Below are 16,327 nucleotides of genomic sequence, written 5' to 3'. Positions count from 1 at the left end.
AAATTTCATCATAACTTTGACATTTTATGGATCTAGTTGATGAAGCCTTGACATAAGGGTAATAAAGTATAACTTAACATCCTACCTGAGTTTCAGGTCACATTATTAAGGTCAGAGGTCAATGGTGTTAGACCATGTTGGGGGAATCAACATCAAAATCTTAACCAAGGTTAAGTTTTTTAAATTTCATCTAACTTTGAAATTTTATGGATCTAGTTCATGAAACTTTGACATAAGGGTAATCAAGTATAACTTAACATCATACCTGACTTTCAGGTCACATTATTAAGGTCAAAGGTCATTTGTTGTCAATGGAGTTAGACCATGTTGGGGGAATCAACATCAAAATCTTAACCAAGGTTAAGTTTTTGAAATTTCATCATAAACTTTCAAAAGTTTATGGATCTAGTTCATGAAATTAGGACATAATAAAGGTTAATGGTGTATCACCAAATAAACTCCCGGGTCAAGTGCCAAGTCAAAGGTCATTCAGGGTCAGCGAACTTTGAATTGTCATAACTTTGAAAGTTTATGGACCTAATTCATAAAACTTGGACATATTAGTAATTCAGTATAGTTTCTGGCCACATGACCAAGGTAAAATGTCATTTAAGGTCTAGAGACAGTGATTTTCCGTTTCTAAAAATGATCTTTTCTGTTTCTGAAAATCTGTAATTCCTTTTCAACTTGATCTAAAAATGAAAATTCTGTTTTGTCACTGAAAATGTACACAGTAAAGACCTAATTCTGTTTTGCAATAGTGAATTTCATTAATTTTTACATGAAAAGTATAAGAACCAAATGGAATTTTCGTTTTATTTACCTGTAAAACAGACATGTCGGGGTTATTGTTGATTTGTCATCTCTTTAAACGTTTACGGATCAAGTTTATAAAACAAGGATGAAAGGGTAATCAAGCATCACTAAAAATCCTGTGCGATTTTCAGGTCACATGACCAAGGTCAAAGGTTATATGTATGTATATATATATATATACATATACCCAACATGGCCAAAGTTCATTCATCAACGAGTTGCTATTATAACCTTGAAACTTCATGGATCTAGTTCATAAAACCTGGACATAAGAGTATCATTAAGCATCCTGTGTGAGTTTCCATTCACATGACGAAGGTCAAATGTCATTAAAGGTCATTGAGCTGGGACATGTTGGGGGTATTAATGAATTGCCATCGTAGCTTTGAACATTCATGGATCTAGTTCATGAAACAAGGATGAAAGGGTAATCAAGTATCACTTATTGTTTTGCATGAAACTTTGGTCACATGATCTAAGTCTAAGGTCATTTAGGGTAAATGAATATAGTGTTTTATTTTCATTATCGTATGAATGATGTTTCTTTTTTGTGAATAATTATTCAATACTAGTCGTTATTTTCAAAGTCAGCAATGCTGCTGTATTGAATTGCGTACATGTAATGCAGATGAGACTGCCAGAGGCGTTCCACTTATTTTTCTTTCTATATTCCTTCCATCCTTAACAGGTAAAAAGCTCCCCTTGATTTTTAAAGATCTTTTACATGATTTTCACTAAAGTCATTTGTTCAGCTGTCAAAAATACAAAATCTATTTTATTAAATCCCATATAAAATCTCACTTAAAATCAAACAGCAGAGAAATAAGAATAAAGTTGCACGGCTGGCAGAAGGGCATTAGCTTCATTATCTACTGATTTTTTTTTCAGTTTTGATAGCTCATTCATTTGGTATAACTGTAATTGCCTACAGTAATGATGTAATCACACATAAAAGGGCACAAGTACTTGCTGCCGGAGGATAAAACTTCTTTCCATGGCTCATGCGTATTAATGCCCTTCTACCAATCACGTGACAATACCTCACTTTATCAGGTTTTTTCTTTTATTTGCAAGTGAAATGCTGAATATACTCCACTCAGTCGTGCCTTACATAAACTCTGAATAGATTTTCTACTGCATATATGTTACTTTATTGACCATTTTCAATCTATATTTGTTGTGCTTGCCTGAGTTGGTTTATATAGTTTGATATTACATGTAGATACCGTTAATCCTGAGTAACATTGTAAATTTCATAATTTTAGATATTGCTGTGTGATCTTGTATTATGTTTGAATTTTAGGTTTATTTTAGCAAAATAGTTTTGATATTTGTAAATATGATTTTCCTTTCCCTTTTGTGATTATATTTGCTTATTCAATAGTGGGTTATTTTTTGTATAACCGACTGACATTTCCTTGTCATTAGATATTCCAACCTTTCTTAGCTGGATTTTCTATCAAGATTATTTTGTTTTACATTGTTATTGCTAGATGAAATATTGAGTCATTGAGATGTTTTTGCTTAGTTCTTGAGCTTTTGACAACTTGTATTACATAATTACTCTGTTAAGGATTTACTGAATACTTGCTGTCGATTGCACAAAACTTCTGTCGGCATGTTCGTAATCAATAGACATTTTACATGTACTATTACCAAACACTGACTAGACTTAATCTTTAATACTGCTGAACATTAATAGTTTTGAAGTTGACCTATTGTAAATATATAAATCTGGAATGAATCTGAATACAATTGATTTTAGTTAAATGTTTGTGAAAAATTTGGCATTATAATTTGACTCATTCAAGTTCAATTTCATTCAGTTACTCTGAATAGTTATGACCTATTTAAATATTAAAGGTCATAAATTTTGGTCATACAAACTTATTTAAACTGAAATCAGTGCAGTATTTGAATATTGCAAGTTGAAATAATTGAAAGTTAGTGGGAAATTCAGTTTTATTTTTTTCACACTTCGTTTTGCCTAATTAATTCCTGTTTTGTCAATATTTACAATATTTTACTTGCAGAATTGTTCTTAAGACCCTGTTTTGTTTGGTTTGTAAATTTGTACAATTAATTTTCAATGTGATATTTTGTGATACTGAAGCACAATTTAGTCAAAGAAGTATGACTTTACAAAATGTGTTAGTTTTGCTCATCTGAATCTTGGACATATAAACTCTTTACAAATTTTGATGTCACATTCTCTACCTGTTTATTCCATACTACGTGTACACCCTTGGCACATGAAGGGGAAGTCTACCCGCCCAGACAGTTCATTTAAATAAAACTGTTTCTTCCGATTAATTCTTTATTGAAGTGGACTTTCTCGTCAATAACAGTTCTATCAGTTTTGATGGTGAGAATTTTGTAAAAAAAAAAAAAAAAAATTTTTTTAAATCATCCTGTCTCTCGGATAGGACGTGAAATGGAGGCCCCTTGTATAGGAGAGTCACCACCTTTGCACGTTAAGAACCCACTGCACTATACGTATACTATAAGAGTAGGAGGAAACCCTGTTGTAATGGTTCACCTTTACCCCCCCCCCCCCCCCCCCCCCCCCCCCAATTATATCGGGAGGAAAGACCTGCGGGTCATAATGATTCAGTTCGCTTTTCACCTCCCATGCAGAGTGATGCCAAAACAAATAATAATGATTATAATGCAGACCTTTTTGGGGACGGGGTTCTGTCTTTTATTGATATTTAAGTTAACTACCATATGCATATAGGCGGATCAGATAGTCTAATACCACTTGGTCTACTTATCAGTTCGTCAAAGTTCACATAGTCTAAACTCATTTCGTCTACAACCAGTTTGGCTAATGTCCAATTCGTCTACTTCCCACTTGGTCTAATATCCAATTCGTCTAATTTCCATTTAGGCTAATAACCAGTTTGGCTAATTCTCATTTATCTATCATTGTAATAAATAACATTTCAACTCCCCTCTGAAGCGATATTTTTCCCACGGGAGAATGTTTTCCTTCAGCCCATCAAGGAAATAAGGGATATTTTTTTTATTTTTCCAGTCAGGGAGAAATCAGTGAATTATTTCAAATTAGGGGAAAATGCCTTAAATGAGGGCAAAATCAGGGAATCTTGATCGGCCCAAAAGTTGAAAGCAAAATTGTCAGTCAGACACTGTTACATTTTGTTGTATATTAAAACAACATTCATTGAATGTCATTTTATGGTGTGTTTTTTAGTGTAGCCTTTTTTACTACAGTACAATTAGGCCTCTCACTAATCAAATATTGCGAGCGCGAGCTGAAAATTTAGATAATTAAGACATTCAGTGGAGCATTCTAAGGTTTCTTTGTAGGAATTAACTAAGACCATACGTATTTCATTAACCAAATCATGCGAGCTGAAAATTGTTGATATTCAGATCAGAAGAAGGGACATTTTAATAAGGACAGATTTTAGGAATTCATGAAGAGCAGACATATCTCACCAATCCACTCATGCGAACGTAATCACGGAAGGAAATCTTTCATATGATATACGAAGACCCACTTTTTGAGTCGTGAAAAAGAAGCACATGTCACTACATAAAACAATGATAACTCAAGTACTAGCCTAGGAAATATATTTGGTTTATATTGACTTAAAAACGGGATGTTTTAGTACAACAAGATTATATATCGTTAAACAGACAATGCGAGCACAGTGCAGACGTAGGCCCTGTGCAAATTATGTATCATAAAGTTATAATAAAAATGTTTCTTATGTAATGTAACATAATGTAATATAACATAATTAATATTTTCTTCTTTCCCACTACGTTTCTCCTTTCCCCCGGTTTTTTTTTTTTTTTTTTTGGTCAGCCGATGGGGGGGGGCATGTGCCCCATGCCCCCCCCCCCCTCCATAGTTACGCCAGTGTATGTCCACACGGCAAATAACCCATGATGGTTTAATGGTTTTATTAGAGATTACATTCATTTAATTTTACAATCCATCTTCATCCCTTCCCAAAGACCCAACATTGATGAATTGGAAGAAACGGGAGCTTCTTTCTCTTCATTGTTATAATAAGGACATAAGTATTTCGTTTGGAGATGGTGAACTGGCTCTTTATTTGCATTTTATGATTCAATAATATTGTTTTATTTGTTAAGCGGTATTTTTAGGAACAATTTTCACCAATAAAACCGTTATCTCTTTTTTTCATTTCTATCGTAAAAAGTGGGGTGGGGATGTTTGAAAAGGCCATTTCCCGCCCCCCCCCCCCTGATTTACGCCAGTGATTATATCAATAGACCATAGTGACATCAATTCCTAAACATGGAAAGGTGACCATAGCAGTATTAATTCCTTTCCAGAATAATTCTAAATATTTCAAGCAGCAGTATCTCGGTGGGACCTCCAAATTGTCATGTGGGAAGTGACCTTTTTTACTTATTTGCTTGACACCAAATAAGGAATACATAAACTGATAAATACGGTTATTACAAGATTGAATCAAATCTCTTAAATCTTTGCTGTTTCCTTTAGATGTTTTACATCACTTGTACATGAAAATATACATGAATATTGCTAACAAAATATAACTTAACAATAATTGTTGACTAGAGCCCCATCATCTCATCTGGCCTGACATGCCCCACTCGGCCCTGGTGGTCGGTCCAGTTCCTGGCCTCCGCAGCTTGCGATGTATCTTCCACTCAGCCTCCACAGACAGTAGTGTTGCCCCTTGATGAGTAGCCCCCAGATCAGAGAGATGTGGCTTCAACGAATTAGTGGACGAGATCGAGCCCCCTATGATGACATAAATTTTGACCAATCATGTGGGCGGAGAACCGGCGGCAGCTGGGGTCGTTATCTCGTCACCGACGTAGTCCCTCAGTTTTAACTTCGACTGCCTAGACTAACATCTGTGGTCTATTCTAGTTTAGGTGGTTCTCTCTGAATTACTGAAATTAACCTAATATACCCTACCGTTACTAGGACTAACTGTAAAATTTCTATAAAGTAATTCAAAGAATTTTAATAATACCCCCATCTCACTAGATGGCGATTCCGCTGCGATCGTCAAAAATCGACAAAGCGTGGTATATCGTAGCTTGAACGTGGCTTGATCTTTTCAATCTCCGTCGTACCTTGATCTTTTCTGAAGCGGCAAGGATCGCCACCATCTTCCTGGTCGCCACAAAATTTTGAACATGTTCAAAACTTACGTAGCGAGATCGCGGAGGTGCTAAAGCGCATCATAATCGAGTCAAGAGCGTATTACAAACGACATATTCGTAGATGTAACGAAGCTCCAACGCACAAAGCGTAGTAGAAGCGCATTAAAAGCGGCACCGATCGCCCGTGTTTTTCAGGCCCGTTCCCAAGACCATTCTGCTACGCTGCTTCCGTTTACGAGGCGACTGCCTTGCGCTCGACACGCTTCACACCGTTTCCACCACGACGCTTTCCCTTTGGGTGGCATGTGGCACACGTTCTCAGCCCGCTGCAGGCATTCGCGTTGCGCTTTTGCTGCGCCGCTGATGACTGGCCAGCGATTGAGCAGCGACCGTCTGCGCTGCTATGAAACAACGTGCCGATGGTAGCGGATTATCACATTTTCAACAGATTACGAGGCGACACCACGACGTTTTCAAATATACTTCCCAGAAAAAGGACCAAAAAGGGAAGCTGCCCAATCTTTTATGCGGGCGGTCCAAGAGGAAGCGAACAAGAGGTTATGGTGGTGGTAGAGGAGGAGGAAGAGGAGGAGGTGTAGTAGGAGGATAAATAATCTAACTGCTGAGCCAGCTTGAAAGAAAGAAAAAGAAAAAAAAAAGACGCTCGCATGTCTTGATGACGAAATGGGTTACCTCCGCAAAAATATATAAATTGAATATGTTTTAAAAATAGAATGAATTCTAACTACAGTGACAGTAAACAATATTAAAATTTTAATGATTCGATCACTGATGTATTGATTGGGAAAGCACACTTTATGGGGATTCTGGCATTGTGCCCCCCCCCCCTTATGAGTGCTCTCACATCAGTAGACTACTTCTTGAAAGCAAATTTGAAAGGAATTTACCTAACAATTTTGAGTGACAAACTTTTGTGGAAAAAAATAAAATATAAAACATTTTTATGCTCTTTTATGAAATCTGGATGCATCCCTCATATTAACTATTAGGCTCATCGACATCTTTTGAGTGAAATTTTAATATATATTGTATATTGTGACTTAAGTGACAGCCAGGATCGGACCCAGTATCTTTTTGGCCTCCTCCTTCTACTGTCCTCGTATCAGGTCCTCGTATTCAACTTCTAATTGAAGTTGTTGTATAATGCTAAGATGTATAAGTCCAACCAAATTCTGGACATCCATCTAGGTTGGCAATCGACTGAAAAATGTCTCATGTGCCGCGATCAATATGCCGATTGCTTGAAATCGTTTCAAGAGCCCATCATGAACGTAACACAATCGTTCCATTCGTACCACCACCGTACCGAGGTCCTAATTAGCGTATGGGCCTCGTTGTACGGTCGCTTTGATCGCAGAAGCAGCGCATCACATCTGCCTCAAATCGTGGCAAGAGAGTGGCAGCGTCGTACTACCAGCGTATTACCATCGCCTTCAGCGCAGGTCCGTCGCAGTGAAGTTGTAGTGCAATCGCCTCGCAGGCTAAAAATAGAATTCGAGGACGATTCTGCTACGCTTTGCGGGATTTAGACAGATCGCCATGGTCGCCATGAACGCCATCCTAGTGAGATGGGGCCTAACGGATGAGTGCATAAAGCAACACATTCTATTAATAAAAGACACTTCCTGTGCATCTGTACACCTACATTCATCAATGCTTGAGCACTTCTGGCTATTTATAACTCATGTACATGTATGAAAATGCTTCACCAAATAAGAAATGTTTCTAACACCTGTACAAAATATGACATACACTTGTACTCTAAGGGGGGGTTACACTGTAAAAGAAATTATGAATCAGTAGTTAATACTTAATGAGTAGTTGATACTTAATAAGTAATAAGTAGTTAATACTTAATGTGGAGCGTTGTGGCCCAGTGGATAAGTCTTCTGGCTTTGAAACAGAGGGTCAAGGGTTCGAATCCCAGCCATGGCGTAATTTCCTTCAGCAAGAAATTTATCCACATTGTGCTGCACTCGACCCAGGTGAGGTGAATGGGTACCCGGCAGGATTAATTCCTTGAATGCATGAGCGCTGAGAGGCAGCTCGAGCTAAAGCCGGGGTAATAATAATAACAACGCGCCTCGGAATAGAATATTTCTAGATAGATGGCGCTATATAAATGCCTATTATTATTATTATTATTAATGAATATAAGTAGAATTTATAATTTGTAATTATTTTTCTTTTGCTCAAGTAGCTTTAACTTGTCTTTTAATTTACTTGATTTATTTGGGTTCAATATACCAGGGGCGTCGATCCATTTTTCAGATTGGCGGGGCAAAATCATGAATCAACTTTCCAAAGGCGCTCGATCACACAAAACAAACTCACACACACACACACACACATGCCTATATATAAATATATATATATATATATATATATATATATGCGATTGCCTGCCCCCCCCCCCCCCAGGATCGACGCCTCTGCAATATACATTTAAGAGAAACCCAGATACAGCCCGCCAAATGACGTTTTGGCATCCCCTCTTCAAATTGTTTTTGCTCACTCATGAGTGAATGAGAAATAATCTAATATGCTTTTCACACTGCACTTTTTGTCCTAAATTGGTGGGGCTAAGGGGGGGGGGGGGTCTTAGCCCAACCAATTTCCCGGGGTTAAGCTTAGCCCACTTCGTTTTCACACTACGTTTTAGCAAAGTGGGCTAGCACGGTAAGTAGAACGGTACTATCTGTCCCTGTAAAAAAGCAGGGTTAGCCAGCAGGCGCGCCGGAACACTTTCAGTTTTTTTTTGGGGGGGGGCAAAATCCCGAAGGGGGCACAATATTTTTGATAGCGTGAGATACCGAAGCGATCGAGCGGGAGAGGCTGTGGGACCCCCCCCCCCCCGGTAAGGATTTTGTGTAAAAATGGAGTATAAAAGTTGCGTTTCTAAAAGCATTAAAAAATAAATTTCTTGAGAATTAAACAGTCTTGAAGTTCTCTTTGCTCCTTCTGTTTCCTCCCTTCTGACCCAGAATGGTGTTTCTTCATGATCAGGGTCGCAGTTCCAGCAAATTACGAGTAGTCAGGCAGCATATGTAATTTACTTCGACAAATTGGCTAAGTCTGATTTTTCACTTTTATGTGATTGGTGGCATCACAAGGAACAACTTTCAACTTGGTGACAAATTTCTAAAGGTCATCTTGACCATGTTAGTGGTCAAAATGGGGGTCAATAGGGGTCAATATTTTGAATTGCTCCAATTCTGTCGAGTGACACATTAAATTGTTTGTCTTGTTACACTGAACAAAAAACTGTACACAACCATATACTTTTAACCTCCCGTTAAAAAGTTATGACCGGCAATGTCAAAGGTCAACGAACTTTCGTTAAATAGAAAATTACACTGAAGGTGTTAAAGGGGAAGTTCACCCTGACAAAAAGTTTATTGTAGAAATAGCAGAAAAAATAATAAAAAATATTGCCGAAGGTTTGAGAAAAATTCATCAAATAATTAAAAAGTTATTAGAATTTCAATTATTTGATTTGTGACGTCATATGCGAGCAGCATTCCTACATAGCGAATGGTAAAAAATCAATGAAATGTCATTTTCTCAGAAAATGAAAATGGTTTTCACTGTAACTTTTGTATGTCAATAGACAAATCATTTCACACCAGATCATGAAAAGAAAACAAAATTAAGTCATCAGGAACCATACAAAATTTGAAATTCATACATTTTATATTACATAACACATGGGGCAGCTGCTCGTTTATGACGTCACAAATCCAAAATTTTGAACTCTAATAACTTTCTTACTCTTTGACGGATTTTTCTCAAACCTTCACCAATATTTTTTACTATTTTTTCTGCTTTTTTTACAACAAAGTTTTCTTCAGGGTTAACTTCCCCTTAAAGAAAGATAATTTTTTCCGTGTTTTTATGCATGTGTATACTTTTTTATTTTCGATTTTGATAAGTCCATCGTCAGAAGTCCTTATCCAGAAGATATAAAGGGTCAAGACAACGGGTCAGTGAAAGGTCAAAAGGTCAACGGACTTTCATTGGAAGCCAAAATACACGTCTAAAAGCACGTAGAAGTTGAGAAGTCTTATTTTTTGTGGGTTCTTTATTGTGAAAAGTCTATATCTAAGAAGACATTTTATATGAAGGGGTCAAATGTGCTTATTTAGGGAAAAAATAGATAAACAGATGGACGTACGTCGAATACATTCAGTGTGGTATCATGGTATTGCATGAATACTTTGAAACGACTTGACAAACCCTAATGCCCTTTAAAGTCGTATCATCTTGAGTGCAACAAGCTCTTTCCGAGTTTCTTGATTTAGGAATTCAATTCAAGTTCAAATCATTTTCAATTTACTAGTCTTTGATATGTAAAGATACATTTCATCCATTTGCTTTGTACATAAGATTTTAATCAACAGAAAGTATGTAATGTATTGGGGTATATATGTGCACTATGTTAACAGACACATCGATTGATCAGTGCTCCCAGCTCCAAAGAAATATGCCTTCTTATTTGGATTAACTAACGAAGAAGGTAATATGGTAAGGATTGAGGATGATATGATAAGTTGGACTCCAACTGCTCCTTAATTAATTCTAATGTGCGAGTGTTATATTATTTCCGGACAAAGAGGCAACATCGCGCAGGCATGCTCATTGTAGTCAGTCACGGATGTCCATCATGCTGATGTGATATATTCTGACCATTACTCAATCTCTGGAGCCAAGAAGGACTACACATTCCTGAATATGTGCTGCCTTTAACACGGCTTGTAATATTTTATCAAGTTTTTCCAGAGCATACAAAATGAAACTATACTTAATACCAGATGCAGATTTTGTTTTTGTTCTTTTGTCGTTCTTGTTTTTTCCTACTTTCTGAATTGCCTGGATGTTACTAGAAAGAATAATCACATATGCCATTGAAGTAAACCATGGCCATACTGCAGCGGAAAGGGGGGGGGGGGGCAGCTGCCCCCAGAAATTGTGAAGACTTGCATTTTTACTGAAAAATAAATATAACTGACCAAAAGTATGCACGAAATCCTTAAATTTCACTTTACAAAATGTTAAAAGCTCAGAACAGCACATGCGCCATAATTGTGTAGTCCTTCTTGACTCCAGAGATCGAGTAATGGTCAGAATATATCACATCAGCATAATGGACATCCATGACTACAATGAGCATGCCTACACGATGTTGCTTCTTTGTCAGAAATAATATAACCATCATACTTGAGGAGCAATTGGAGCCCAACATATCATCCTCAATCCTAACCTCATTATCTTATTCACAAGATAATTCAAATTAAATGTTAGGCATCTTTCTTAGGAGCTGAGAGCACTGATAAATCGATGTGTTTATTCTGTTAACATAGTATTATACTTATACTCCAATACATTACAATAATTTCTGTTCATTAAGATATTCTGTACAAAGAAATTGAAATAAGTACTTCTTTACATATCAAAGACTAGTAAATTGAAAATGAATTAAACTTGAATTGAATTCTTAAATAAAAGAAAAATCCCTGGTTGCACTTATCACATCGTGAAGATGATAAGATTTTAAGGGCACAGGGTTTGTCGTTTCAAGGTATTCCCGTAATACGATGATACCACACTGAATGTATTCGACGTCTATCTCTGTTTATCTCTTTTGTTCCTAAATAAGCACATTTGGCTCCTTTATATATATAATGTCTTCTTAGATATAGACTCGAAATAAAGAACCCACGATTCCCAGGCCACGAAAAATAAGACTTCTTAACTTCTAACCGCTTTTAGACGTGTGTTTTGGCTTCCACTGAAAGTTTGTTGACCTTTATTCGATCTTTTCCTGACCTTATCTTGACCCTTTATATCTTCTGGATATGGACTTCTGACGATGGACCTATCAAAATCGAAAAAAAGTACACACATGCATAAAAACTCGGAAAAATGAGCTTTCTTAACACCTTCAGTGTAATTTGCTATTTAATGAAAGTTCGTTGACCTTTGACATTTCCGGTCGTAACTTTTTAAAGGGAGGTCAAGAGTATATAGTTGTGTACAATTTTTTGTTCAGTATAACAAGACAAACAATTTGATGTGTCACTCTACAGAATAGAGCCAATTAAAAAAATTGACCCCTATTGACCTTATTTTGACACCTAACATGGTCAAGATGACCATTAGAAATTTGTCACCAAGTTGAAAGTTGTTCCTTGTGATGTCACCAATCACATGAAAGTGAAAAATCAGACTTAGCCAATTTTTCGAAGTAGCCGGTAAATCATGACATATGCTGCCTGACTAGAGCCTTATTGCAAACGAAATTGTTTCAAACAAACCAATGTAATATAAGCCTTTTAAAGACTTTAAGATGACAAACATGACCGTACGCAGCCGGGGGCCGCCGATCGAGAGGGCAAAAGTGTGCACGAAATGCTTCAATTTTATTCTAGAAAATGCAAAAGCTCCCCCATCACAAACCCCCTCGCTCTTAAGTTTCTTAAAAATTTAGGTCTTGCAGCCCCACCCACTCCCGGATTGTTTTTTTGTCTCACATGCGAAGCAAAGTGAGACTATAGGCGCCGCGACGGCGGCGGCGTCAACATCAAATCTTAACCTGAGGTTAAGTTTTTGAAATGACGTCATAACTTGGAAAGTATATGGACCTAGTTAATAAAACTTGGCCATAAGGTTAATCAAGTATTACTAAACATCCTATTAGAGTTTCATGTCACATGACCAAGGTCAAAGGTCATTTAGGGTCAATGAACTTAGACCATGTTGGAGGAATCAACATCGAAATCTTAACCTGAGGTTAAGTTTTTGAAATGTCATCATAACTTAGAAAATATATGGTCCTAGTTCATGAAACTTGGACATAAGGTTAATCAAGTATCACTGAACATCCTGCATGAGTTTCACGTCACATGACCAAGGTCAAAGTTCATTTAGGGTCAATGAACTTTGGCCGAATTGGGGATATCTGTTGAATTACCATCATAACTTTGAAAGTTTATTGGTCTAGTTCATTAAACTTGGACATTAGAGTAATCAAGTATCACTGAACATCCTGTTCGAGTTTCAGGTCACATGATCAAGGTCAAAGGTCATGTAAGGTCAATGAACTTTGGCCATGTTGGGTTTTTTTGTTGAATAACCATCATATCTCTGTAAGTTTATTGGTCTAGTTTATAAAAAGTGGACATAAGAGTAACCATGTATCACTGAACATCTTGTGCGAGTTAGAGTAGTATTCAAAGTCAGCACTGCTGCTATATTGAACCGCGTGATGCAGGTGAGACGGCCAGAGGCATTCCACTTGTTTATTTTTGCAAACGTCCATGAATAACAAAAGCTGGGATGAACCAGAGAACACAGCTGCCATCTCGATCTGATTAGTAACATGTAATGGGAAGAAGTTTTGGAATCTAAAATACATAAGTGCTAATATCATATGAGCTGAAATAGTATCAGACAAAAGCCTTCCAATCATGCCAATGAAAAGGAATAGAGGAAAATACGGGGCTGTGAAAATATCTTAAGACTTTTTTTTATAGTAGAACAGACTGTAACGCTTTTTTTTCTTTATATTCTTTATTTACATTTTTATTCATATCTAGGATAATATGAGTCCGGTCAAGAAGACACTTTCACAGATGATTTTATTTTTTTCATGTCTAAAACATCTCTAAGTTGCTTTCGAGTGGAATTCACCATTTTCACAAATTATAAATTATAATCCTTACACATGATTATTCTGTGTGTAATTTTCTGATAACATGTCTATATTGAGTTGAAATGACCTTGGTATTTTCTTTAGGGCACTGACTTGTTATCACTGTATTAACTCAATTTATATTTAGTTGAAAATGAAATAATTGAAACAAGTTTCTCGAGATGTTATGGTTTCTGGGCTTGACAGCTATGACGTAGATTCCATATGTTGCTCGAGTAACTAGTGTTCACGCGCGTTAGTGGTATCGGGTCCGGTCTGAGCGTTTCTGGGCGACCGCGCGTTTGTTAGACGACACAGCCATCATAGAATTATAAACCTAATCATTGGTGGACCACTATCAATTTGCCATTCGCTTTTAGTCTGAAATGTATTCATTAAAAGGTTAAACGTTATCACATTGTAATAAGATGGAAAATGGGCTTATCAAAGGTATGTTTCACAGAATAACTGTTCGTCAAAAGACGCTAGGCTTACTATGATAATGTATTTGGGCAATTTTTTTTTCATTTTTGACAATGGAAATGACAATTTTCAGGTGGAAAAGTGCCTTCGTTTACTTTTGTCCTTAAATAATTTATAATTTTTCTACTTTCAGGGGGGCACATGGGGGGGGGGCAAAATCTCGTTTTGTCCCCCAAAAATGTTATTTGGGGGGGGGCAAGTGCCCCCCCCCCCCTCCCCGCTTCCGGCGCCCTTGTTAGCCAGCATATTGCGGTGCTAGCACCACAGTGTGAATCGAAACCGGGCTAAGCAATAGCCAATCACAGAAGTCGAAAGTTCACGTTAATCACGCGCTTTATGGTAAAATCATCAATATTCATGAGCTGTGGGATAGTCCGGGGTTAAGGCGTTAACCCCGGCTAAGCAGATAGTATGGGGTTAAGAAAGACAGTGTGAATCCATAAAAAGATAGTATGGGGTTTAAGGATAGTATGGGGTTAAGGAAATGCAATGTGACAAGCATATTAGTGATTTTAGATGAAAGAGGAGATTCTAAGCTTTACAATGGTAGGTCATTTGTCTATTGTATTTATGATTAAGTAATGATAAATCTCGGTTTCGTTTTTTCTGGGACGCACTGTATTGTTCTCACTGTTTTATTTGTAAGAATGAAACGATCGCGTGTAAATATCAATGTAAAGGCGCTGTCACACCTTGGCGTTTTAGACAGCATATGCCCGACGTATGAGGAATTTGGCGAATACGCTGGCGTACGTCGAATACGTTACGGTTAAGTTTTGCATGCGTTAAGAGTACGCTAAAACACGCTGGTATACGTCGGCATACGTCGAAAAATCTTGTGCAAGCACAAAATTTTTCGACGTATGCCGGCGTATGGCTCATGCGTCCCGCATACGCGGGTCATAAGTTGTAGGCAAGTTACGCGATCGTTGATACACGTTGACACACGTTACTCGTAAGTTACTCATAAGTCGATGTACGTCGAGATAATGTCCAGCGTACCCTAAAACTTACTTCTAACCTATGAGTAACGTGCTTTGAACGTATGTGTAACTTAACTCCAACGTTAATTGACGTATGAAGACGTGCTCGGACGACCACAAAACTTACTGAACGTGTTTATAACTTACAGCTACCGTATAATGGCGTATTGACAACGTTTATCATGTTTATAGGAATTGGTCTATAAAGGTGGGGTTCACAGGAGTTTTCTTCGGCATGGCGGTGGTGTTGATAGGTGATGTATCGTGCGGTTATGATTTGAATAGTCGAGCTGCAGCCTTTTTATAGGCTACGACACGTGTTCGTCAGCAATACGCTGCCGCGCGCTATGCGTAAGTTAGGCTATCGTATAGGGCATAAGTTGTGTACGCCAGCAATATACGCTAAGCATTTGTTGGAATACGTTACTTATAAGTTAACGAAGCGTTCGATATAAGTTACTAATACGTTATGTATACGTCCAACTCGTTATGAATACGCTAAGTATACGCCCAGAGTTGAAAAAAAATCAAAGTTCAGCGTATGCCAAAGTTTTAGAGAAATTTTGATACGTCGGGCATACGGTGTCTAAAACGCCAAGGTGTGCATGGTGTGACACCACCTTTAGTTACCTATAATGGGCGTTGTGGCGTGCGTCTGTAATCCAAGCTGTGGGGAAGTTACAAATTGATGCAGAGGTTCGAGCCCTGGTCACGTCTTTCGGATGGTGACGTTAAAGGTCGGTCCCAGACGTAAATAATCATATCTGATTGATACACGTCTGACAAACTCAAATACACACACACACACAATATACATATAACAGGTAAGTGAAAATGCACAGTCTAATTTTTGGATAAAAGATGTCTAAGATGAAAATGATGCCACTAAAGTAAAAGTGGGACTATGGGGGAGCGGACTTTCGAATAACATTTTAGTGATTGTTTTTACTAAATTGAATTAAGTTATTGTAACTTAATTTTCTTGAGTGAAATGGAAGCAAAGATAATATATAAAGTTTACTTAAAACTGCCAAACTCATAAATACTTGAATAAAAATAAGGCAATCTGTTGAAACAATTTTATTGAGTAATTTCAACTATTTTTTTTTACAGTGTATCAAACGTTTCAAACGCTTGCTTTTGAAATATTCAAAACATATGCACATGCCTGTCTATAAGCCCACCCTAACCTGGA

This window comes from Lytechinus variegatus, chromosome 5, assembly GCF_018143015.1.
Source record: "Lytechinus variegatus isolate NC3 chromosome 5, Lvar_3.0, whole genome shotgun sequence".
Taxonomy (NCBI): domain Eukaryota; kingdom Metazoa; phylum Echinodermata; class Echinoidea; order Temnopleuroida; family Toxopneustidae; genus Lytechinus; species Lytechinus variegatus.
The sequence above is the reverse complement of the archived record's forward strand: the minus strand, read 5'-3'. Positions refer to the sequence as shown.